We start from the raw sequence: 25,216 nt of genomic DNA on the forward strand, positions 1-25,216 counted from the left end.
ATGACTAAGTCTGCTAGTTTCTTGCCTGTGATGACTAACTACTCAGGAGAGAATTATGCAAAATTGTTCATTTAGGAGATAGTCAAGTTGTATGGGGCATCGGTATCCATTATTTTAGATCGAGGTGTGTAGTTCTCTTCTTGCTTTTGGAATTTGTTTCATAAACCTTTGAGGACTAAGGTGACCTTAGCACCGCTTTCCACCCTCAAATGGATGGACAAATAGAGCAGACTATTCAGACCTTAGAGGATATTCTAAGGTCTTGTGTGATTGATTTTAAGGAAAGTTGGGTAGATCACTTTCCTCTCATTGCGTTTACATAAAATAATAGTTATCATTCTAGCCTTCAGATGACTCTTTTTGAGGCTCTCTATGGTAGAAGGTGTAGGTCTCCTATTGAATTATTTGAGTCTGGTGGCACTAGATTGTTTGGTCCTGACTTGGTTCATCAGGCCATGAAAAAAGTGAAGGTGATTAGAGAAAAACTTAAGAATGCTCAGAGTTGCCAAAAGTATTATGTGGATGTGAGGCAAAGGGGTTGGAGTTTGAAGTAGGTGATCGGGTGTTTTTGAAGGTTTCTCCAGTTAAAAGAGTGATGAGGTGTTGGAAGAAGGGAAAGCTCAGTCCCTATTATGTTGGTCCATATCAGATCTTAAGGAGAATCTAGAATATTGCTTATGAGTTGAAGTTGCCTATGAGTATAGCTTCTATTTATCCTATTTTCCATATGTCGATGTTGAAAAAAAGTGTGGGTGATCCTTCTTTGATAGTGCCTATTGAGGAAGTTGGTGTGGAAGATTTCTTGTCTTATGAGGAAGTCCTAGTTGAGATATTGGATAGACAAGTTAGTAGATTAAGGACTAAAGATATGGCTTCGATAAATATTCTTTGGAGGAATCAAAAGGTGGAAGAAGCTACATGAGAAACTGAGGAAGATATGAAGGAAAAATATATGTTCTTATTCTCCGGGTTGGATGAAAATGTTTAAGGTATGAGTTCCTTTCTTCTTTATCGCCTTTTGAATTTGTCTTTGGATTCTGGTTGCATTATGTCTTGTATCGTGCTAAGGGTACCCCTAACTTCCCATTTGAGGACGAATGATCCTAAGGGGTGGGCGCAATATAATACCCCGGGTTTTGGACTCTAAAATTTCTAGAGTATTGTTAACACTTCCCTGACTACAACTCAGATGATGAGTCATTATCACTCATCATGAGTCGTAGGGTGGGGACTAGTTGTCTCACCAGTGAGTTGTTCAAGTTGTGTTCCCATTAAAATGAGACCATGGCACGAGTCGTGATGATAGGTAATGAGTCATTGGGTGTTGCTCATTTTCTTAGCAGTAAGATTCACTCAAGGGTGTGCTTTGATCATGACTTCTCATCACGAGTCATGGTCAGTCTTCACGAGTCATCACTTGATCCATGACAACTGGGAGCAATTTTTCCTACGTATTTTTACTAAGGACTTTTTGGTCATTTCCTTCCTTCACACTTACTTCCCAATACCTAAAAACTCTAAGGGACCCTATTGTCTTCTATATTACATATCAAACACTACTCTTATCATCATCAACTCCCCAAAGCAAGAAAAAATAGGGGTTCATAAAGGATTCAATCTCCAATCTTCAAACTCTAAATTTCTTTCAGTTTCTTTGGTATTCAGGCATGTCTCTCATCCCTAAGTTGAATTTTATACTATGACATATGTTTTGATCTTTGCTCATATGATTTAATTGTGGGTTTGAAATTAGGTTAAGGGCTTTTTGCTGTTTACTATTGGAACTATTTTTCCATGCTTTGAATATGTCATTCATGCTTGACAAATGGTTTACAGGGTGGAATGGGTGTACTTTTATGGGAATTTTGAATGGGGAACATAGGTTTCCTTTAAATTTTCTCAGTTTGTGTGGCGAACATGTATTGGGGACCTTTCAACAGGAAGAGCTAAACTCATGTATCCTATGGGTGCCCTTAGGATGGATAGAGATACACAGTCCAGGTTAATGGTTTTAAACTCTTTTGTTCATGACCCTTTACCTTATCCCCAACATCCTATACATGTATATAAGAATGTGTGTAAGTGGTTTGACTGATTTTGGACATGGAATTATTTTATCATTTTCCTTGAGTTACATGCCAGTGCTTATCCCACTGACCGTCCCTGTACACTATATCATTTCATGATGTAAGGTCCTAGGGTTCCTTTGTTACTCTAGTGTAGTATTAGGTGATTCAGATATCGATTAAGTTGCTATGAAGTGCTGAGCCTCTATCATCCATGAGGCTTTACCATTTCATCAGGTTTCTTTTCATATTTTGGAAATTGTTAGTTTTCTTTTGTCATGGTAGGGGGCATGTCCTGACCTAGTTTGGTATTCTGGTTTTTAGAGGATTTTATCGGGTTGGCTTGTTTGTTTGTTTTGGATTCTTAGAATTTACCTTTGGTCTACATATCCTTCATAATATTCATCTTTCATTGGTTTGGTTGGTTTTCGCTACTTATCTTATTATGCTCAGATGGTTAGGCTAAGGGGTGGTCTCTGGCCCACGGTGGGTTTGAGATATCCATCACGGCCTGATGCTGGTTTTTCTTGTGATAGTATCAGAGCATGATTCATGATCTTTAGGTGTCCACAAAGCCATGTCGAATAGAGTCCTTTTTATAAGTCTGTAGCGCGTCACACTTATAAGGGGGAGGCTACAATACATTTAGGAATGTTTCCCTTTCTTGTGTTCTATGTTGGGCTAAAGAGTCTAGTTACCATGAAACTTCTCTAACTCCTAGATTACTCATATTTTAGATCATGCCTCCTAAAAGGTATGACGATCGTAGGAACTCAGCTGGAACGTCCATCCCAATTGGGGAAAATATGGAGGAAGTTTACCCTACTTATAGAATGAAAACTCAATATAGGTCCTACACTCCTGAATGCACTGCTCTACCTGGGGTCCCATCGGTTCCTACTTGTCCTTCTTTATCCCTAGGCTGGTAATACTCATGCTCAATCTCCTGATAGGGATATATCGAATGTTAAGGTTTGTTATTCCATCCATATGCTTGCTCAGATTGTGGCATCATAGTTTCATCATTCTGATCATGTAGGTCCTGCTCCTAGCTCATCTAAGGTTACTCGAGTTGGAAAATTTATGAGTCTAAATACCCCAATCTGTATAGGCACTATGGTTGAGGGGGATCCTCAGAGATTTATTGATGAGATAGAGAAAATCTTTAGGGTGATACATGCTTGTGATTTAGAGGGTGTTGATTTTGCAGTTTACCAGTTGAAGGAAATGGCTTATCATTGGCACAAAGAGTGGGAAGAGTTAAGGGGTGAAGATGTTAAGCCACCAGTATGAGAAAAGTTCTTCGGTGCTTTTCTCTATCACTTCTTTCCACAGGTGTTGAAGGAGGCTAAGGCTGAAGAGTATGAACCAAAAATAGGGTAAGATGAGTGTTATGAAGTATGCATTGAAGTTCACACAAGTGTCCTGTTTTGCTATTAAGCTTGTGTCTAATATGAGGTCCAGGATAAGAAAGTTTTCTTCGGGTCTTTCTGTAACTTGGTATTAGAGTGTAAGGTATCTATCCAGAATAATGACATAGATGTATCTCAATTAATCATCTATATACAATAGGTGGAGGATGAGAAAAAGAATTAGACAGAGATGGATAAAAGGCATAACAAGAAGATTAAGTATGCAGATCAGAATGTAAGTCAGTAGTGTGATGGAAAGGGGGTAGATGGTGGTTTCATAGGAAATTCTAGGGAAAATCTCATCAATCATCTAGTTCTTTGGCCTCTATACCTTCAGGTGACCAATGCTCCTAGCCTAGTAGTGGCCATTGGGTGCAGAGTACCCCTATCTTAGGGCAGTGTAGCACAATCAACCTCATCTTATCCACCTTTCCGCACTTGTAGAAAGCTCCATCATGGGTTTTGTAATGTAAGGAGTGGAGTGTGTTTTGGATGTGGCCAGCCGGTTCATATACAATGAGATTTTCCTTTAGCTAAGGTGACATTGGAGCTAACAGGGTACCAATCACTACTTCATCAATTCTCGCAGCTAGGGTGCTACTTCAGGGGAAGAAAATAATCGAAATTACCTTTATGAACTTTCTAGTCGATTGGAATTCGAGGCATCCCCATATGTTTTTACTGGTATATTATAACTTTTTTCTTAAGATGTTTATTATTTGTTTGATCCAGGTTCTACCTTGTCTTATATGACCCCTTATATAGCTATACATTTTGGTTTTGATCCTGAAAGTATTTTTGACCCTTTTTTCGCTTCTATCCTGGTGGGTGAGTCTATCATTGCTAGAAAAGTCTATAGGGGCTATGTGGTGTCAATCCTTCATAGTAAGACCCTAGTAGATCTAATGGAGCTCGATATAGTGAATTTTGATATGATATTGGGAATAGATTTGGCTCGATTTTTGCTATGCATCTCTAGATTGTAGGACTCAAAAGGTCACTTTTCACTTTCCTAATGAATTAGTAATTAGATGGGAGGGAAGAACCTTGGTACCCAAAGGGAAGTTTATTTCTTAACTTAGAGTGCAAAAATTTATAACCAAAGGGTGTTTGTATCATTTAGTTTGGGTCAAAGATTTTAACTCTGAAAGCTCCTCCTTGCAGTATGTTCTTGTGGTAAATGGGTTTCCCAAAGTTTTTCCTGATGACCTTCCTATGGTTCCTTCGGATAGGGAAATAGACTTTAGGGTTGATCTCTTGCTGGATACCTATCCCATTTCGATTCCTCCCTATAGGATGACTCCAATAGATCTAAAAGAACTAAAGGAACAATTAAAAGATCTTCTCAATAAGGGTTTCATTCATCTTAGTGTCTCTCCTTGGGGTACCCCTAAACTTTTCGTGCACAAGACATATGGGTCTCTTTGGATGTGTATAGATTACCAATAGTTGAATATGGTTACCATGTGTATAGATTACCAATAGTTGAATATGGTTAAGATAGATCTCCATTTGGGTTATCATCAATTGAATATTAGGGAGGCTTATATTCCCAAGACTGCTTTTTGAAACCGATATGGACACCATGAGTTCTTAGTTATGTATTCGGGTTGACTAATGCTCTGGTCACTTTTATGGATCTTATGAATTGGATGTTCAGATAGTTTTCGAATTTATTTGTTACAGTCTTCATTGATGACATATTAGTGTACTCCAAAAGTGAGAAAGATTATAAAAATCACCTCTGAATTGTGTTGCAGACTTTAAAGGACCAGTAATTGTATGCCAAATTTTCTAAATGTGAATTCCAGATAAGTTCCATGAGTTTTCTGGGGCATATCATTTCTAGTGAAGTGATCAAGGTGGATCCACAAAATATTGAGGTGGTCAAGTGAAGTTCTATAGAAATATAGCACTTTCGATGCTTAAAACTATGAAAATATGCAATTTTCTGAGGTTGTTTTTTTGATATGATGTGTTTTGGGTATGTTTTGTGCGAAACTAGATTTTGGATGCTAAGTTCATGAAAAAGAGGAAAAAGGTGTTTTTGTCTACTTATGTGATCAACAATGGATATTCGTGACACTTTTCAGATTATTAGTGACCAAAACATGTGCGAGAATTAAAGAAGAGCAAAGAAATAACTTCCGGCACTTTCTAAGTCAACATGCGGTCAACATGTAACATATTTGGACCGTATATGGGCAAAGCATATGTTAGAAGTCAAAAATCATGAGAGCAAACCAGTAGGAAATTTTGTTCTAGGGACATGCGGTCACCATATGCACCCAGCCTCAGGCCATATGTGCCATATGCGCCCAAGGCCAGGCCACATGTGGAGACCACATATTACCACTGACCTGTTTTTGTCCTATTTCATTTAGACTTTGGTTTTAGGGTTTCCTCATGTACTATAAATACACCTTATGTGTTTTTTAGTAGACGTTATGCACTCTTGATACTTATAAACAAATTTTAATTTCGAGATTCTATTTTGGTCTTTGAATTCTTTTATATTGATTTTGATTGATTAATTCAGTTACGATTTTGGATTTTTACTTGTGATTATTATGATTTCATCTTATGCCTTCAATCAGCAATGTTGTTGATTACTTTGCAAATGAGCAGCTAAAAACCCTTATCTAGGGTTGTGGAAACCTTGGCAGATGACAAAGTAGGGGAAGTGCTATTGTCGTTCTGAATCGACACCCATGAATGCATTGTATTATATTCCCTTTAATAGTTTCTTAATGGGTGCACACATTAGGATCCCGTCTAGATTATTGCTACTTACTCCAAAAGAGGAGTAGTGCCTTGGAAAAGATAATGACAATAGTAATTTAGAGTTTAACTATCGATCCATGCTACTAGGTTTTATCTGAGTACGATGGTTTGATTTCATCTAATAACTAGAGACTCAAAAGGTAATAGTTAATTGGGATCAAGATAATGGTTAGTAAGGCGACATCGTGAAACTTAAACAGTAAAGGGTGAAATCCCTCTTCTCATCCAAAAGACTGTAAAAGGTACATATCTTATTTATTCTGCATGCAAGGTATCGGGTCGATTCAACAAAGGACGATAAACCTATGGAGTTAAGAATCCAGGGGGAACACAATCCTTGTGTTCAACTTTGACTGATTACAAGTGAAGATTATATTCGCTATTTTTTCAATATTTCTATTCAAAACCTACCATTTACCTTTCCAGTTCTGCCCATTGATTACAATATATGAGAGCAACGATTCTATGTTTTCCTTAGGAATCGATCCCAACCTTTGTGGGGTTATTATATTTGGAAGTGAACACAGAGTTGTGTAGCTTGGGCGTCACCAAATTTTGGCGCCGTTGTTATGGAATACGATATTGATTTATTAATTGAAGTTGTTGTAATTTACGGGTCTATTTTGTTTTTGTTCTTAGTAGGGTATATGTAGTGTATGCCTAGCAGACGGAGTAGAGGAAATCCCTTACTCCTGGTGAATTCGAATCTAGAGTGTATCCTAGAAACACCTAGTAGGATGGCATAACCAAAAAGAGAAAACATTCTTGAAGAGGTTCAGAACGATATGCCTCCTCCTCTTCCCGAAGAAGTATAGGATATTGTTAATCGATAGATTGGTGAGCTTTTAGCTCAATCAGTAAATGAAAGGAGGGAAATAGAAGAAGCTCAATGAATGGATATGGAGGTAGAGCTAGCTGAGCAGAGACAGGAAATAGGCCTCTAAGCAGCACTTAGTGGAAATCAGAACAAAGCTAGAGGTGATTGTGTTTAAGTAATCCCAACATAACTGTATGTACAACCATATATATATGATGATGAAGATCTAGGATTTGTTGAGACGACAAAGACTGGAGCCATTATCCTTTCTGTTTTCCCCCCAGGCATCAAGTTTGACATAACAAGCGTAATGATCCTACTCTTAAATCTGAAAGGTGTGTTTGTGGGTTTGCCTGCAGATGATGCAAATATGTACCTTGTAAATTTTATTGGGATTTGCTGTTCGTATACCATTCTAGGGGTAAATCAGGAAGCACTTAAACTGAGGTTGTTCCCCTTCTCACTTATATGAAAAACATCTTTATGGCTCAGGGAACTGCTAAGAGGATCTATCACTACATGGAGCGAGCTGCACAAGAAATTCTTGAACCAGTTCTTTCCTTCATCGAGGATGTTGAAACTTAAGGATGATATCTATATTTTTAGGCATCTTAAAATCTATGTATGAGGCATGGTTCAGGTTCAAGAAAAAGCTGAGTATGGTTCCCTACCATCGGATGTTAGGGGAGAACTTAATAGAGATATTCTACAGAGCCTTGACCATTAGCTCCAAAGCCATGGCAGACACCATGTCTGGAGGAACTTCAATGAGACTACATTGGGAGACAGCTTCGGCGATGCTAGATTAGATCTTTCTCACTAACTGAGGATGGAAAACTCAAGGGTCTGAGAGGGGATCTGACACTTATTCTATTGGTGCCTCCTGCGACCAAAAAGTAGTTGATAATTTAGTAGCACAAGAGATTATGCTGATAAGAACTAATCTACGGTTATTAGCAAAGTAGTTTACAATAGCAAGTTCTGATAAAGTGAATGCAGTAGGAGCACAGGGGTCAGCTTCTAAAGCTTATGAGTCCAAATTAAAGAAGAAAGCAAACAATCTGGATCATCAGTTGGCTGGTCTCCGAGCCTAGGGGCAAGGGAACCAAGGTTAGAACTATATGGAAGATACAAAAATCATAGTAGAGAGTGAGATGGTGACTGGAGGAACAAGGATGACTCTAGAGAGATGGGAGATCGGTACATTCCACTTAGAAGAAGTAATACAGAATCAATAATGGAAGAGATGCTGCTTAAGTTGGTAAAGGGTCAAGAAAATTAGGAGATCAGCCTTAAGGAGATTAAGGCCGACATTTTGGGTTTGACCCAGAAGGTCGAAGCTCATGCCACTGCTATTAAATAGTTAGAGCACTAGTTTAGGTAGATGTCAACAACACTAAACGAAAGGCAGCTAGATACCTTTCCAAGCAACATTCTACAATTTAAGTACCAAGGAGTGGTATAACTACTGTGGATCCCCCATTACCTACTGCGGAAGTACCAAGGCATAATGAGGCTGCTGTTTTTGAGACACCTATTGTGGAGTTAGAAAAGGCAACAGGTGTTGATGATGTGGTTGGTAAGGAAAGAGGTAAGGGTTCTATTGTTGAGCACGAAATAAGACAAATTCCAATACCACCCCCATGTTTTGCTCAACGACTGAAGCAGAAAAGAGAGGAAGAAAAATTTAAGTTATTTATTGAGATGCTGAAAGAGTTGATGTTGAGTATTCCCCTTCTTGAAGCATTGGAGTAGAAGTTTGGATATGCCAGGTTCATGAAGCAATTGGTAACAAAGAAGAAAGTAGTTATAATTGAGGATATTGATAGCTTGCACAACTGTAGTGCCATCACTACGAGGTCTCTAACTCAAAAAAGGGTGATCCCAGAGCATTCACTAGACCATGCACTATTGGGTCATCCCAATTTACTAGAGCCTTATGTGACTTAAGAGCCAATATAAATTTGATACCGCTTGCTGTGTTCAAGCTATTGGGCTTGAACCCTTCTGAATCAACTTCAATGTAGCTATTGATGGCTGACTGGATAGTGAATAAACATGTGGGCATTTCATTTGATGTGATTATGAGAATTGCTAGCTTCATCTTTCTGGCTGACTTTGTCATTTTAGACTGTGAGGTTGACACTGAGATGCCTATCATATTAGGGAGACTATTTATGGCTACAGGTAGAGCTATGGTTGACATAGATAAAAGAGAGATAGAGTTCAGAGTCAATGGTGAGAAGACCACATTGGACATCCGAAAATCAATGAAGCAACCAACCGACTTAAGGGTGTTGTTTTTGATTGATTGTATTGATGATCCTAGAGGGTCTTCTTATGAGTATCTTGATGAATTCTATATAATTAAGGTACCCATGTTATGCCGCGATGTTAAATCAAGAACTACATGGGAGGCAACCCATGTGATTGTTGGTGAAGTCTGAGTAACCAACAAAGCCACATTGTACTGCAACAATAAATCAAGCGCTGGGTGAGAGGCAACCCACTATTTTAGCATTCATTTTTCTGCTATATGTCTTTTGTAAGTTTTTAGCTTATAGAGTTACCTGAAATATGGTAAGATTTCTACATGCATAAATTTCCAGGTAAGGAGACTGTGTCACTAACCCATCATGGTCACGAGTCCCACACGAGCCAGGTAAGTTGAGCATTAAAGTGAAAAGATGAAATTTTTGAGGATGAGAATGGAAAGTTGTGGACTATGGTACATGTTCATACTTTTGTAACTGAAACTTCACATTTCAGGACCATAAGTAGAAGAGAACACATTAAAATACCTTGAAATGCAGGGAAGAGGGCCAAAATTTTTGACCCACATGCGTCCTGCATATACTGGCCACATGTGGCACATGCGCCCGATGGCTGGTCGCATGTGGTTGCTTGGGGTAGGTCACTTGTGGGCCCAAATTTTAATTAAAATTTCAGGACCACCAACACATTTAAGACCAAAAACAGTCCCCATCCTTATTTAAATATCTTTAGCCCTATTCTAATGCATTCAAATCCTCAAAACTTCACTTTTCTCTTTAAATTCAAACTTCCCTCTTAAATCATAAACTAATCCCATGCTTAAAGAAAGGCTAAATTGAAACTTATTTGAGGTACCAACTTATCCCAACACACTAAAAACAAGTTCTAACTTGGGTTTTGCTGGATTTCTTCATTGTTCACTTCCAGATTCTCATAAAAGAGGTAAATTTATCAGCTCCTAATAGTTATGTATTGAGTAAACAAGTTGATATGTGTATTACCATACAAAATATATAGAATCTATCATGCTTGTATGTAGGAGCCTTGAATTAGCCTGAAATCTTAATGTAGAGCCTTGTTTTGAATTAAATTCTAAGGTTTGGCATCAATTAGAAGTTGAACTTGATTGAGTAGAGTAATCCCAAAAGTTGAGCATGTTAATTTGCTTTGAAAATCATGATTCTGAATATGTGTGTGCACATTTGACTTGTTGGGACTTTAAATAGGTTATAAGGGTGTGAAAATTGAGGAAAAATTCAATCTTTTTGAATTTTGAGTTTTTCTTTAGCTTTTGCAATCCCTTATTTTTGTTGGAAACTAGCGTAGGTACATATGGAACCAAAAGCTGCTAAGAAGAAGAAGGCTAAGACATTGAGGAGATCGGATGAATCCTCTGAGCCCAGTGGTTTGTGGAGGAGTACCCTATTGTATGACTTAGAGAGGCTGTAGAGAAGATGACACATAGAGTTACTTGAGGACATATTCACCTGGAAGCCAAGACTATTATATTGGGCACTATGGGACAACCGCTACTTGAGCATTCATAGTATGGTAGATATCACCTTTTACTCGACCTAGGTTTCGGGATGAGGCTACTTACATTGTCCACATTGCACAGATACGTGTAGCTCGACCAAGGATGAAATCAGTACGGAGATCACCTAAATATTCTCCTTTGCTAAGTGATTATGATGATGATAAGGAGGAATATTTTGAGTGAGCTTTACAGAGATTAGCTCACAACCTCTAGTCTGAGGAGGGGTCCCAGGATTTATCTGAGGATGTAGAGCAGAAGAGTCATTAGTGGTGCCCTAGTCTGAGGAGGGTACTGCAACTCATGTACAATAATTAGATGTACCCCAGTATGAAAAGAGAGTACTGAGCAGGCTACCCATTATACACTAGTATAACAGGGGTATAGTCTCGCACCCACACATTTCTCAAAAGCACCTCTTGAGGAGGAGAATCTGAGATGGTATGTAGAGGGGATGCGGGAGATATATGATATGGACAATCGAATTTTGGAGGTATGAAGATAAAAGAGGCTTATTCATGAGTAGTGCCAGATTGATCTATTTGGGCTTAGTATAGTACCACAGTTGCGGGCTTTCTTTGATCGTTACCAGTTTGAGTGGATGACTAGACCACTTGGTTCTTATTGCCCGGCTATGGTTTATAAGTTTTATGCATCATGCCATGCTACTATAGTTCTTCTGATGAGCAAATCTCCAAGCCTGATGAGACATATGGAGCATCCATAACTTGATTATACCCTTGTGAGAGGGGTTAGAGTTGATCTTTCAATAGAGACTATCCGCCAGGTTACCTTTGGTCCAGATTATATCACTCTTGCATCTAATATACAATGTGACTACAAACTGAGAGTCGTATGAGATCGACATATTATGCAGAAGGATAAGCATAGATGGGAGAGGGTCGAGATTGCTAGGTGGATATCTAGTTACATATCATGTTTGGGTGATGAGATCCCATGGATCAAGGGTCATGATGTGATAAAGAAGGATTTGTTAACCTTTTATGCTAAGTTTTAGTGGTTGCTCATCTGATACCAACTATTCCCTACTGCTTCAGATAATGTGTTGACTTGGGAGGGAGCAACCTATGTTGCTAGTTTAATGGTTGGATATGCTATTGATTTTGCTGCCATCCTTCGGTATAAGATCCATGATTGAGAATTCGGGGAGATGACGAATTTGCCATTCCCCTGCCTTATTCAGAGGTTATGTGATAAGGCCGGTGTACCTGAGATACCAGGAGTTGATGAGAGGGTACTTGTGACAGCTACTGTGCAGATGAAAAGTATGAAGGATCTGGCAGGTTTGGGTCTTTCTAGGATAACTAGTGAGCCTGCCTTAGTACCTCGGGCACATACCAAAGGCCCATCAGTTTCCACAGAGCATGGTAATGCACCAAGAGGTGATGTGGGAGTTAGTGCTGATATTAATATAGGAGCAGAGAGAGGCCCCAAATATGATTATTTAGGGGAGGAGTACCAACCACTTCTTCATCATCCCTGGCTTTAACCTTAGATCCGGTTGGCGTATTTTCAGAGACTACTCGCCTATCCACTACCACTTTAGCTACAGGTATTATTACTATATCTCGAGACTTCTTGTAGAGCTTAGTAGATAGTCAGAGTGATACGCCCTTTAATCGGGCCATGTCATAGGGCACCTCAAGCCCACATAAATCGGAGGTCACCCCGATAACCCAACCAAATCATTATCATAACAACCACAATTGTCGGGGAATCCCGACCTTATTTTAATATAGAGGAAACATAAGATTATAGTTAAAACTTAAACAATATCTAACATTTCATTAATTCCAACAGTTTAGTCAATATACCCAAGTCCACAGTCATCCACAAAGCCTCTACCAAACTGGAGTCAACAATATATCGGTACATCCCCACCAACAATAGCCAAGTATAAAATCTATACAAGTCCATGACAAAGGACAAGGTGACAATGGAAGGTATGTCTTCCGAAGCATAGAAGATCTCCACTTCAAGGTCAATGCTGGAACCACTGGAACACTCGATCACTGCGTAGAAGAAGAAGATGCTCCGACCCCTATGTCATATGGGTACATAGCATCTAGAGATGCTTAGTGGTTGGAGAGCTAGCATGTAACTCAAGGATAAGGATAAAATAGTGCATTTATTCAATCCAAGTCAAACTATCATAAGCAATCATATTTACATTAGGATAAGCATATATGAAGACACATATACATATGTTTATAGAGCATGCCAAATTATGGAAGAAGTCATAACAATCATTCTTAAAGAATTCATTCATGAGACATGGAGTGAAGAACTTTCAACATTCCACCTTACAAATTTTAGGAGCTTAAACTTATCCGTTAAATTAGTTTCAATTAGGCATGAAACTCCAATAACTTGTTCAAACATTCAATTGTGCATGGAACCCTAAGCACATGCTCACACATTCCATTGGCCATGGAACTCTAATCACATGCTCACATATTCAATTGGGCATAGAACTTTAATCACATGCTCATACATTCAATTTGGCATGGAACTCTAATCACATGCTCACACATTCAATTGGGAATGGAACTCTCATCACATGCTCACATATTCAATTGGGCATGGAACTCTAATCACATGCTCACACATTAGGCAAGGGAATATAAAAACAAGCCATTTTGTAAGGCAAGGTATTTTAACCTCAAGAGATCTCTTTAAGCAAGGGACTCTAACCACAAGCCATTAGATGAGCGACCTTAACCACAAGTCATTAGAAGAGAGACTTGAACCACAAGTCATTAGATGAGGGACTTTAACCACAACTACAAGTCATCTTATTGCCATCTTTTGTCGATATTTGACTTAACCCATTAGTTCATGCATTAACATCCATACAATTGACTTCAATATTTAAGGGCTCAAACCCATTTAGGTAATTCTAGCCACCAAGGCTACATAGCAACACCATAGACAATCACAAGGTCTTAGCCGACCCAATTAGCCATTAATCATATAGGTAGGCCCAAGGTATTAGTTCACAAAATGATACAAGTTCATTTATGGTCATGAAGACCTCTACGAACCAATCATTCCACATTACTATTCTTACACATACTTTTCTTTCAAACATAATTCAAGTTTATGTTTTAAGGACCATGTCCCATTTAACCAACCAACTATCAAGGACATCCATTACTCCTTCCATGGCTAAAAAGGCCTCTATTAATCATTTATCAAGCGTTCGCATTCATTAACAACAACTTAACTTATTCATTTCCACTACACAAACACTATAGATACATATTTGTCCTTCGCACAACGATTTAATCACTATTACATTAATGGACTAAATTCCTTAATTCAATTCATCATTCAATTCAATTTACGGACATCAAGACCAACACAACTATTCATATTTCATTAGCAAGCTTACAACACATTCTCACCATATTTTAGTTCAACAAACTATTCAAATTCAATTTTGTGATTAGGAACTTTAATCCCTTATTAACCATCTATCAACAAGGTCATTAACTATACGATACGTGGCTCACAACACCTTCACGATATCATTTATCAATCATTCATGCTTATTGGTCTATTTCCCTAATTCAAAACATCACCAATATATGACTAGATAATTCACTTAGACATTTTTGCAAACACCTTATGAGTATACCTTTAACAAAGCTATTTTTATCGTATAAATCATCAATATTAAGGTTACTCAAGACCCACATGTTAAACCATATACAACAAGAAACCACATATGAAATTCATCATCAATAACATGTATAAACACAAGTCTAAGCAAGAAACAACATTATTCATCATTAGGCAACAAAACCCTTTTTATTTGATTTCAAAATCACCATGTACACTTAATAATCCAAGTGTAAAATACATGTGTTTAGGTTTATATAACAAGGGGAAGGGTTACATGCCTTAGATAACTTGATTTACCAGGAGTCTTGACTTTAATTTTTCGCTTGAAGATTACCCTTGGAACCCTAGCCTGCAATTCTTCAAAGATGATTTTGAGAGAGTGTTTTGGATGTTTGGTCCACCCAAAAATGTGCTTAAGAAGGACATATACACTTATATAGGGAGGGGATTTAGGGTTTTAGGCATGGGAAATGATCACAAGGCTCTTAAGGTATGAGTGGTACCCTAACTTATACCCTAGACTTCTCCTAGGTCATCTACACTGGTTAGGATATGACCACACACCTTTGAGTTATATCTAAAGGGTATGACTCATGCTCTAACTCGTATACATAACTCATACCAAAAATAGTCCACTCAAGCTAGGACTTTACTCTATACGATTACTTGGTACATCTCGTATACTTAGGGTATAATTAGGGGAAGGACAAGTCATATTAAGGACAGCATGCTATCCTCCTAGGATTCTCAAGGTATGAGAAGGGAGGGAGGAATGGGTATGATTCATATCCAAAGGGTACGAGTGGTTGCCCAACCATATCTTGGAGAACATGCTCAAAAACCAAAAAATTTTGGCAAGGCCAAGATCTTGGGTGTTTCATTCTCCCCCACCTAGGATCATTTTACTCGAATGACGGTAAGGAAAACACATTCACAAGTTAACACACTATCACACATCAACCCAAACTTTTACCACGTAGAACACAAGGCATACAACAAGAATAAGACACGCATCACAATCATTTCCAATCGACTATTCATTTCAATTTCTTTGAGATTCCAAGCCACCATTTATCAAAGATACTCGATCAATTCAAAGCTTAGGGGCTTAAGCCTATTGACTTTCAAGGATATAAGACAACTCAAGCATTGGGAACTTTAATCCCTTGTCCAACAAAGACATATATCAATCCTAAGCATTGAAGATTTTAACTCATCATTTTTTGAAGACATAAACTAAGTTAGGAACACCAACAAACATCTCAAGTATGAGTTTCCAAAACGGAAAAACGAATGTAGATACTTGGAATTCATGTCCTCCTCTCAAGTAGCTTCCTCACACTATTGGTTCCTCTATAAAACCTTCACCGAAGCCACTTGCATTGTTTGCAACCGATGAACTTGCCGATCTAAGTTCCTCACTGAAATACCCCCATAGGGTAAGGAGTCCAGAATACCAACACCCTCTAAGGGAGCAATCAACAAAGGATCACCTACGCATTCTCATAACATAGAGACGTTGAAAATCGGGGAAAATAGAGTTTAATCAAGAAGGAAACTACACTCATAGGCAACATTGCCAATCCTTTTCAAGACCAAATGGGGACCAACATAATGGGGACTAAGCTTTCCCTTTTTATCAATTCGCATCGCTCCTTCCATGGGAGACACCTTCAAGAATACCCAATCGCCAACACTAAACTCGAAACTCCTATGCCATATGTTTGCATAGGACTTTTGGCAACTTTGAGTGGTTCTCAACCTCTCACGAGTCACCTTCACCTTTTATAAGGCTTGTTGAACTAAATCGAGGTCAAGCAACTCACCCTTACCAATTCCATACCATCAAATTAGAAGATGACATCTCCTACCATACAATGCTTCAAAAGGTGCAATGCCAATGCTAGAGAGCAGAGCGGGCCCGACTTAACTTAGAGTTTACCTAGACACCACACTATGAGAGTCTAATTCTAGACATATACTACCTCTATATTCCAGCTTATCCAAAACTAAAGGGAGTTAATGTAAGCCATCAAGCTCTATTCTGTACATTCATCCTAAACACTACTATGCTCTTTTACCCTTACAATATGGACACCACAAGTAGACGACATGGAAAAAATATAACCAACCATTATAGCCAAAATTACCAACATAGGCTTGAAACCCAAAACCGTAACACAACTATGCCATAAAATAATTCATACACATGTCTTCCCAAACCTCTTAGGTACCCAACATAAGAAGGGTCAAGGAGGAACTAAAGCATAAGAACCACTCATGCCACTCAAGGAAAGACCCTCAGCAGAGATACGACACTATAGGTACGAAGTGCTTCATAGCAAATACCTAGGTCATAAATAAGACCCATCCTGAGATAGCACACCAAAGAAGGAGTCCTTAGGACTAGGGCACCAAAAGACACACCACCGCATACATTTTGGGGATCTACCATTATCTCTTCACTAAAGATAAATAACATGACCAAGAAAAACTACGACTTTCAACCAGAGCTCACACTTGGAGAACTTGGCATACAAACGATGATCCTTCAAAGCTTACAACACAACATGGAGGTGATCACATGATCTGCCTCACTCTTAGAATAGTCTAAGATGTCATTAATGAAGACAGTGACAAACATGTCAAAAAATGGATGGAAGACCCTATTTATTAAGTTCATGAATGCTGCCGAGGTATTAGTCAAACCAAAGAACATAAAAAGAAACTCATAGTGACCATACCAGGAAGATCATTGAGAAATACCTCGAGAAACTCATTAACCATGGGAACTCATTCTAAAGAAGGCTATTTAGAGTTAGAATGTTTAACTCAGACCAAATGATATAAATACTTCTTTGAACTCAACTTTTAGGTTTTGAGATAAGAAATGAACCTTTCCTTAGGATCTAAGGAACCACCTTCCCATACAATGACCGGCTCATTAGGGAATTTAAACATATCTAAGGAAGCATAACATGAATGCAACCAATCTATCCATAAAATGACATCAAAATTAATAATCTTTAACTCTATCAAGCCTATCAGAGTTTCTTTACCACTAATAGATACCACATACCCCCTATAAACTCTTTTAATAACCACAGAGTTTCCTATCGGGGTATAAAAAGAAAAGAGAACTGATAGACTCTCAAGACCACAATCAAGATACACAACCACATACCGGGTTACAAAAGAAAGAGTGGACCCTAGGTCAAGCAAGCAACATACATCATGAGAGAAGATTTTTCAACATACCCACATCAGCATTCGAAGATGCCTCGGGCTACTAAGAGGTACTAAGAGTATTGAGATAGTCTCAACCAATGTCGAAGCTAGAAGTGGCACCCCTTGGTACGAAAGCTAGAGAAGTGGTAACCAAAATTACTTTTGCCCAAGTAGCAACTATTGTAGGACATTCCCATTGTATGTGACCCAATTAACCATATTTAAAACACCAATTCTCTCCTTTCTCATAACAACAATGGTGTGATTGATCAAAAAATGACCAAGAGGATAGGTGAGTGTGGATTAGGACCCACTGACCTAATGTTAGGCACTTTTTTTCTTACAAGCATTATCAATCTAAAGATGTCTACTATCTACCAAAAACTTAACAGTGCCCAAGCTCACATGCACGTGAACGTGGTCTATAAAGTAATATAGTAGCCTTCAAGAAAGCGAAATATTGATCCCACAGGGACTTGGTTTCGCCAACTATCCAATTCTAGTTTAACAAATTGAGAAGACTAACGAATAAAGTTTTAGAGTTGTAAACTAAAAATAAACTAAAGTAATATGGAAAAGTAAATAACTTTGGACAATCAAAGGATAGAGACCAAGGGTTAAGGCTTAAGAACAATAATGCTATGCTATTGAACTTCATTCGTTAAATTGCTTATCTTAGTTGTTGATTCGTAGGGTTAATTGCATGATTATGGTGTCCCGACCTCTAACCGTTTACCTAATTTGGACATTATAACTACATTACTTAGTTGGGATGTAATAATCCAATTAAGTTATTAAAGCTATCATCCTACGTTTAAATCAAATAAGGCTCCTAAGTAAATCCTTGTTCTAGGTGCTAAGTTCAATTCTTTATTTTATAAAAGAATAAAAACCCAAGCTTTGTTTATTCCTATGTTCTATCTCCCTATTCCCTCTTCCGAGATCAAAAGATTGACAATAAATATATTCAAAAGAAAAGCATTCATGATCTTGACCCAAACCCCGGAAAGGGAGTTTAGCCTTTAATGGAAATATTCATCATCCAATCCCTTGGACTGGTGATACAAACCATAAAGAAACTAAATTAAAGAATGATAAAACTTAAAAAAGAATTTGTGGTAGCCTCCAATGATGTCCAAATCAATCTAGGGTGTTCCAAGATGTCCCAAGATGTTTAAAACATGTTTTTGGATGTTATATTTATAGTAGACATGTAATAAACCAACTTGAATTAGGTTTCCACGTTGTTCTTGTTCAGAAAGGCAAAATTATCCCTATTTTGGTGGGACCCGCATCGCAGTATAGTGCCAAATGTCATCACTGGGCACTTTTCTCCCGGTTTTGGTCCTCATCGCGAAGCAGTGTTATCATTTTGAGCTACTTTTTTTGGACAATTACGATTGACTCGAAATCGTGACACGATGTTTTACTCTTTTGGGGCCCTTAAATACAATGGTGTGAAGAATGCGCCCATTGGAAAATCACACAGTCCACACGCGCCCAAGACATTTCAGGGGTCCAAATTGCATCCAGCTTGTTTTTTATACTTCCGTGGTCATTTCCAAGACTTTTTGAAATGTTTCCACTTGATTTGAAGCTTGTATATCCTTCATATATCATCATAATCCATTAAACAAGAATCCTATAGCATCAAAAACAACAATTAAGAGCTCAAAATAACACAACATCCAAGAAGGTGAATCAAAAACACGAGCTAAGCATAGGCTAATTTCACTTTGATCTTTAACTCATTGTTTTGACCCTTGGCTTGATCCAATTGACCCTTGATCATTATAATAAAGTTGTTTCAATATAAATACAAACTAAAAACCTTTGGAACTCATTAAATACATTAGAACCCAACACGATAGACTAGACAAACACCTAGCTTAAGCTAGTCACACAAGTTTTCTCGGTTGAACTCTAAATGCTCAAATTGAATCAAAATTCATGTGAAAACACCATTAAACATTGTAAACACATAATTGGACACATAAATTATATTTTATATCATTATCAACACATATATAACACGAATCTTCCTCAAAACAAGGCTAAAAAGGCTAGAATAGTGACATTAGAAAACATATATACACCTAACATCACCTGCCTCCTAACATGTTTAGGTAGGGAGAGCTAGCCATGGAATGGAAACTAGGACCCACCAAATAGTTCCTATTAGACCATTTCCTACCCTCCTAATCCAATAGAGCAAAGGAGCGATGAAACCCAGTATTTTAAGGCGACTGAGAAGAAGCGTCACCCCGATAATAGGGTTAGTGGGAACTAGTGGAACCCCACGAGGATAATTAGATGTCATGACCCTTGATCGAGTCTGAATCTGAGAAGTTGGATAATCTTTGTCCATATTTCCACCATTCAGGATAGAAGGGTTTTCTTGAATGTCACATCTTCTAGGATAAATAATCTAAAAGATTAGCAAGCAGAAATTAGAGAAATCTAAGAGCTTAGACTCTACATAGATTGAGATTAAAACATAAGAAAGGGAAACATTCCTAAATGTATCATAGCCACTCTTTTATAAGTGTGTTATGCTACACACCCACAAAAGAGACTCTACTTAACATGGCTTTGTGGATTTTTAACTGACTATGAACCTAGGCTCTGATACCAACTTGACACGCCCTAAAATTGGGCCATGTTGTCGGGGCACCTCAAGCCCACATGAACCGGAGTTCACCCCAATAACCCAACCTAATCATCATCATAACAACTACAAGGGTCAGGGAATTCCTACCTTATTATAAGATATCAGAAACATAAGGCTAATAGTCAAAACTGCAACAATATCTAACATTTCATTAATGTTAACAGTCTAGTTAATATACCCAAGTCCACAGTCATCCACAAAGACTTTACCAAATTAGAGTCAATAATATGTTGGGACATGCCCCCAATAATAGCCAAGTACCAAATCTATACAAGTCCATAACAAAGTATAAGTTGATGATGAAAGATATGTCTTCTGAAGCATGGAAGCTCACCACTTGAAGGTTAATTCTAAAACCACTCGAACACATGATCACTGCATAGAAAAAGAAGAACAAGATGCTCCGACCCCTATGTTGCGTGGGGACATAGCATTTGGACACATTTAGTGGTTCTAGCAATAGAATGTAATTCAAGAATAAGGATAAAATGGTGCATTTATTCAATCTAAGTCAAACAATCATATCCAATCATATTTATATTAGGATAAGTATATATGAAGACACAAATACATAAGTTTATATAGTATGCAAAATTATGGAAGAAGTCATAACAATTATTTTTAAAGTGTTCATTCATGAGGCATGGAGTGAATAACTTTCAACCTTCCACCTTACCAATTTTTGGAGCTTAAACTTCTCCATTACATTAGTCAAGGGGATTCAAACCTCAAACCAACTCAACCAATTTAATCCATTTAACCAATTCATTAGTCAAGGGACTTGGTCCACACAAAATCTATTAGGCATGGGTCTATAACCCTCACACATTTAATTAGGTATGTAACTCAAATCACATGCTAACACATTCAATTAGGCATGGAACTTGAATCACATGCTCACACAATCAATTGGTCATGGAACTTTAATCATATTTTTGCATATTTAATTGGGCTTGGAACTCTAGTCACATGCTCACACATTCAATTAGGCATAGAACTCTTATCACATACTCACACATTGAATTAGGCATGGAACTCTAATCATATGCTCGCATATTTAGTTGCACATAGAACTCTAATCACATGTTTAGACATTTAATTGGGCATGAAACTCTAACAACATGCTCACACATTCAATTGGGCTTCAAACTCTAATCACATGCTCACCCATTTAATTGGGCATGGAACTCTAATCACATGCTCACATATTTAATTTGGCATGGAACTCTAATCATATGGACATATATTAGGTAAGGGACTATAAACATAAACTATTTCATAACGCAAGGATATTTTAACCTTAAGAGATATCTTTAAGCAAGGGAATCCAACCATAATCCATTAGCTAAAGGACTTTAATCATAAGTCATTAGACAAGGAACTTTAACCATAAGTTATTAGACGAGGGACTTTAACCACAATTCATCTTATTACCATCATTAGTCAACATTTGAACTCTTAACCCATTAATTCATGCATTAATATTGATACAATTCATTTTGACATTTAAGGGCTTGAACCCATTTTGGCAATTCTATCCAACAAGGCTACGTATCAACACCATAGATAACCACATGGTTTTTTCCAACCAATTAGCCATTAGTTATATAGATAGGCCCAATTCTTTAGTTCACAACATGATACAAGTTCATTTATGTTTATCAAGACCTATACGAACCAATCATTCCTTATTACTATTCTTACATACACCTTTCATTTAAACACAATTAAAGTTCATGTTTTATAGACCATGTCCCATTTAAAACAGCCAATTATCAAGGACATCTACTTACTCCTTGCATAGCCAAAAAGGCCTCTAGCAACCATTTATCAAGAATTCACATTAATTAAAAGCATCTTACCTCATTCATTTCCACTAGACCAATACAATAGATACATATTTGTCTTCGCACAACCATTTAACCCCTAATTATTTCAAGGGATTAAATGCCTTAATTCAAATCATCATTCAATTCACTTTACGGTCATCAATACCCACTCAACTATTCATATTTCATTAGCAAGCTTGCAATACATTCTCACCACATTTTAGTTCAACACACTATTCAAATTCAATTTCGTGATTAGGAACTTTAATCTCTTATTAGCAAATCTATCAACAAAGTTATCAATTAAATAATACATGGCTCACAATACCTTCATGATATCATATATCAATTATTCATGCTTATTTGGCCATTGCCCTAATAAAAACATCACCAACATATGACTAGAAAATTCACTTAGACATTTTCACAAATACCTTATATGCATACCTTTAACAAGACTATTTCCATGGTAGAAATTATCAAAATTAGAGTTACTCAAGACCCTCATGTTAAACCATGTACAAAAAACACCCACATATGCAATTCATTATCAATAACATGTGTAAATACAAGTCTAAGCAAGAAATAACTTATTCATCATTAGGCAACAAAACCCTTTTCATTTGATTTCAAAATTGACATCTACACTTAATAATCCAAGTGTAAAATACATGGTTTTAGAGTTATTTAACAAGGGGAAGGGTTAAATGTCTTAGAAAAATTGATTCATCTAGAGTTTTGACTTTACTTTGCCTCTTGAAGATCACCCTTGGAACACTAGCATCCAATTCTTCAAAGATGAGTTTAAGAGAGTGTTTTGGATGTTTGATCAACTCAAAATGGTGTTTACAGAGGCCATATACACTTATATAGTAAGGATACTTAGGATTTTAGGCATGGGAAATGACCACAAGGTCCTTAGCTAAAAGTTGTAAAATAAACCCGTGCATGGGTACAATTACCTTATAAACCGTACCCTAGGTACGAGTGGTACCCTAACTCATATCCTAGGCTTCTCCTAGGTTACCTAAACTATTTAGGGTGTGAACACCTAAATTTAAGTCATATCCAAAGGGTACAACTCATGACCTAACTCATATATATCACTCGTACCAAAAACAGGCCACTCAAGCTAGGACTTTACTCTATGAAATTATTTGGTATAAATCGTATACTTAGGGTACGATTAGGGGGGAGGACAAGTTGTATTGATGATAGTATAATATCCTCCTACACTTCTCAAAGTATGATAATGGAAGAAGGAATGAGTACGACTCGTAGCCAAAGGGTACGAGTGGCTTGTCAAATTGTATCTTGGACAATATGCTCAAAATCTAAAATTTTTTTGCATGTCCAAGATCTTGGGTGTTTCACAGAGGGACACTGATGCTCGATTGTGGGTTTTTGATTTTGAGATGACTAACCCTATACGATTAAATATGCTTAGGTGTTAGGACTAGATTTGAGAGGTTAGAGGCTAGATGGGAAGACGCTTAGAGAGCTGTCCTATTTGAGCTATGTGCTAACTTATAGGCATATATTTATGAGTTTGAGTGATGGGTTACAACTCTATTAATAGAGACAAAGGTTCTAGATGAGGGGGAGATAGATATATTATGAGCCAAGGTGCTCTCTCTCACAGAGAGACATGTGACAACCAATTATTCAGTCATAACCTCAGTGGTCTAAATATCACCTCTGAACTCACACAAATATTTTAATTTATTCACAGAGGATGAGGAGGAGGTCTCAATAGTTAGGGCCAATAAAGGTCATATAGGGGACTTGTAGGATCCTGATATGCCATATGACCGGGCCGTTAAAAATGATAGACATGATTTGATGGATTCCGAAATAGTTGGGAGGTCGAGGAATGTAGACATTTCAACGAGTGCATCTTCTAGTAGTACAACACCACCATCACTACCTCCGCCAGTTGATATGCCCCCATCTAGGGATGATCATGGCATGGACGCTTAGTGAATCTCAGGTATGTTCTCACTTCCCTTTGTTTTATCTTATTTTAGCACATTGAGGATAGTACATAGTTTATTAGTTGGGGGTGAGGTATACCATAGCCTCTATGAGTTTTTGTTGCTGTGCTTCTTTTCTTATCGACCATGGTATGGTTGTAGAATCGGCATGTCTAGGGTTAATTTATGTCATATTATATTTTGTTTCATATTGTGTTATGTTTTTTTGTAATTAGGAAATTTTTAAGTATTTAGGGCAGTAGTCATGTTTTTATTGATTTTTGAGAAAAATGATACCCCCACAAAATATTGTTTTATAACTGTGTGAATTTATATATGTGTGAACATTGTAGATCTTGTTATGACATTATAATTAGGGACATGATAATCACCTGCTAACAATTGAATAACCAGATAAGTAGTAGTTTATAATATTAACTATGAGATACTACTTAGTTGCCTTTGTGTTGAATTTAAAACTTGCCTGGTTAGACTTGCCTCGGTATTAGGATAGTCGGTTAGGAAAGGATCATAGGTCATTTGTTATTTTAGTTCGCTTTTAGCCTAAGTGACCTTCCATATGTGAAATAGTATCCCTTGATCCCTATTTTAAGCCTTGTAGCCTATTTCTTTATTTTTACCTTTCACCTTCCCATTTGTAATACAGTGAACTTATTTTGGCCCTAGTCCTCCTTGGACATTGTGCCCCTTCACTTCGGAAAATCGCCTAAGTTGAGGGTGGCTATAATAGGAGTGCATGATGTAAAGTGGGTATGGAGAAGGGAAAAATAAAATAAAAAGTTAGTAGGGCTGGGTGTGGTAGCAAACGAAAAGAAAAAGAAAAATAATGAAAAAGTGAAAAATAAAGAATGAAAAACCACACCCAACCTTAATGTGCAATAAAGAATAAAAAGGTAGAAATAAGGGTAGAATAAAAAGAAAGTTGGCTAATAAGTGAGACCCCAAGGTGAGTATAGTGC

This window comes from Capsicum annuum, chromosome 1, assembly GCF_002878395.1.
Source record: "Capsicum annuum cultivar UCD-10X-F1 chromosome 1, UCD10Xv1.1, whole genome shotgun sequence".
NCBI lineage: Eukaryota > Viridiplantae > Streptophyta > Magnoliopsida > Solanales > Solanaceae > Capsicum > Capsicum annuum.